Source organism: Arachis stenosperma, chromosome 5 (genome assembly GCF_014773155.1).
Source record: "Arachis stenosperma cultivar V10309 chromosome 5, arast.V10309.gnm1.PFL2, whole genome shotgun sequence".
Lineage (NCBI taxonomy): Eukaryota > Viridiplantae > Streptophyta > Magnoliopsida > Fabales > Fabaceae > Arachis > Arachis stenosperma.
In genome coordinates, this window is record NC_080381.1 from 134,562,483 (window position 1) to 134,565,551 (window position 3,069).

Below are 3,069 nucleotides of genomic sequence, written 5' to 3' on the forward strand. Positions count from 1 at the left end.
TGTGCCTCCAAATTCCTAATGGAGGACCTTGTTTCAGTCATGAAACTTTGAGTGGTTTTAATTAGATCAGAGACCATGGTTGCTAAGTCAGAGTGGTTCTGCTTAGAATTCTCTGTCTGTTGCTGAGAAGATGATGGAAAAGGCTTGCCATTGCTAAACCTGTTTCTTCCACCATTATTGTTGTTGAAACCTTGTTGAGGTCTCTGTTGATCCTTCCATGAGAGATTTGGATGATTTCTCCATGAAGTATTATAGGTGTTTCCATAGGGTTCTCCCATGTAATTCACCTCTTCCATTGAAGGGTTCTCAGGATCATAAGCTTCTTCTTCAGATGAAGCGTCCTTAGTACTGCCTGGTGCAGCTTGCATTCCAGACAGACTTTGAGAAATCAAATTGACTTTTGAGTCAATATTTTGTTCTAAGCTAATATGGCATTCAGAGTATCAATCTCAAGAACTCCTTTCTTCTGATTCGTCCCATTGTTCACAGGATTCCTTTCAGAACTGTACATGAATTGGTTATTTGCAACCATTTCAATCAGTTCTTGAGCTTCTGCAGGCGTCTTCTTCAGATGAAGAGATCCTCCAGCAGAGCTGTCCAATGACATCTTGGACAGTTCAGACAGACCATCATAGAAGATACCTATGATGCTCCATTCAGAAAGCATGTCAGAAGGGCACTTTCTGATCAATTGTTTGTATCTTTCCCAAGCTTCATAGAGGGATTCACCTTCCTTCTGTCTGAAGGTTTGGACTTCCACTCTAAGCTTACTCAATTTTTGAGGTGGAAAGAACTTTGCCAAGAAGGCATTGACTAGCTTTTCCCAAGAGTTCAGGCTTTCTTTAGGTTGTGAGTCCAACCATATCCTAGCTCTGTCTCTTACAGCAAAAGGGAATAGCATAAGTCTGTAGACCTCAGGGTCAACCCCATTAGTCTTGACAGTGTCACAGATTTGCAAGAATTCAGCTAAAAACTGATGAGGATCTTCCAATGGAAGTCCATGGAACTTGCAATTCTGTTGCATTAGAGAAACTAATTGAGGCTTAAGCTCAAAGTTGTTTGCTCCAATGGCAGGGATAGAGATGCTTCTCCCATAGAAGTCGGGAGTAGGTGCAGTAAAGTCACCCAGCACCTTCCTTGCATTGTTGGCATTGTTGTTGTTTTTTGCTACCATGGGTTCTTCTTCTTTGAAGATTTCTGTTAGGTCCTCTACAGAGAGTTGTGCCTTAGCTTCTCTTAGCTTTCGCTTTAAGGTCCTTTCAGGTTTAAGGTCAGCCTCAACAAGAATACTTTTGTCTTTGCTCCTGCTCATATGAAAGAGAAGAGAACAAGAAAATATAAAATCCTCTATGTCACAGTATAGAGATTCCTTGAGGTGTCAGAGGAAAAGAAAAATAGAAGGAAGAGGTAGAAGAGTTCGAACTTATCAAGAAAGATAGAGTTCGAATTGTGCATTTAAAAACATTTTGAAAAATACTAATTGATTTTCGAAAACTAAGAGTGGAAAAGAAATCAAGTGATTTTTGAAAACAATTTTAAAATTAGAAATCAAAAAGATATGATTGAAAACTATTTTGAAAAAGATGTGATTAAGAAGATATGATTGAAAAGTTATGGTTTTAAAAAAATGTGATTGAGAAGATATGATTTGAAAAACAATTTAAAAAGATTTGATTTTTAAAAATTAATGACTTGGCTAACAAGAAAAGATATTATTCAAACATTAAACCTTTCTCAACAGAAAAGGCAGCATACTTGAAATGTTGAATCAAATCATTAATTGTTAGCAAGTATTTTTGAAAATAGAAAGAAATTGATTTTGAAAAATATATGATTGAAAAGATATGATTTGAAAAAGATTTGATTTTGAAAAATTTTGAAAACTTGAAAAAAAATTTGAGTTAAAAACAAAATCTTCCCTCTTGTGCCATTCTGGCGTTAAACGCCCAGAATGGTATCCATTCTGGCGTTTAACGCCCAAAACACTACCCTTTTGGGCGTTAAACGCCCAGCCAGGTGCCCTGACTGGCGTTTAAACGCCAGTTTTCCTTCCTCACTGGGCGTTTTGAACGCCCAGCTTCTTCTGTGTAATTCCTCTGCTGAATGTTCTGAATCTTCAATTCTCTGTGTTATTGACTTGAAAAGACACAAATTAGAAATTTTTTTGAATTTTTAATGATGAGGAATAATCAAAATGCAACTAAAATCAAATAACAATGCATGCAAGACACCAAACTTAGAAGTTTGTATACTCTTGACACTAACAAACTGAAAATGCATATGAGAAACAACAAAATACACAAGACAAGAGAATTTAAAGATCAGAACAAGGAAATCATCAAGAACATCTTGAAGATCAATGAAGACACATGAATGAATTCAAAAAGAATAGAAACATGCAATTGACACCAAACTTAAAATCAGACACTAGACTCAACAAGAAACATAAAATATTTTTTGTTTTTATGATTTTGTAATTTTTTTTGGTTTTTCCGAAAATTGAAAGAAAATAAGGATATCAAAATTCTTAATGAGAATTCCAGGAATCATGCAATGTTAGTCTAAAGCTTTAGTCTAAAGGAATTAGACATGGCTAGCCAAGCTTCAGCAGGACATTACATTCAAGAGCTAAATTGATGAAAATCAATCAGCTTTGGTGATGATGAAAACATCACCTTGAAACACTAGAATTCATTCTTAAGAACTCTGAAGAAAAATACCTAATCTAAGCAACAAGATGAACCGTCAGTTGTCCAAACTCAACAATCCCCGGCAACGGCGCCAAAAACTTGGTGCACGAAATTGTGATCTCTACTTTTCACAATTTAAACAATCCCCGGTAATGGCTCCAAAAGCTTGGTGCTCAATACCATGGTCTAAATATAACTTCACAACTTCGCACAACTAACCAGCAAGTGCACTGGGTCGTCCAAGTAATAAACCTTACGCGAGTAACGGTCGATCCCACGGAGATTGTTGGTATGAAGCAAGCTATGGTCACCTTGTAAATCTCAGTCAGGAAGATTCAAATGGTTATAGATGATTTATGAATAAAGCATAAAATAAAGA

At 36.2% G+C, this 3,069-nt stretch overlaps 1 non-coding gene across 1 annotated transcript; it reads left to right on the forward strand.

Moving 5' to 3' along the window:
* Nucleotides 1–661: 661 nt before the first annotated feature.
* On the forward strand, nucleotides 662–769 carry LOC130983444 (small nucleolar RNA R71). The gene has a single exon (XR_009087435.1). It is a non-coding gene; the product is annotated as a small nucleolar RNA R71 (small nucleolar RNA).
* Nucleotides 770–3,069: the final 2,300 nt, after the last annotated feature.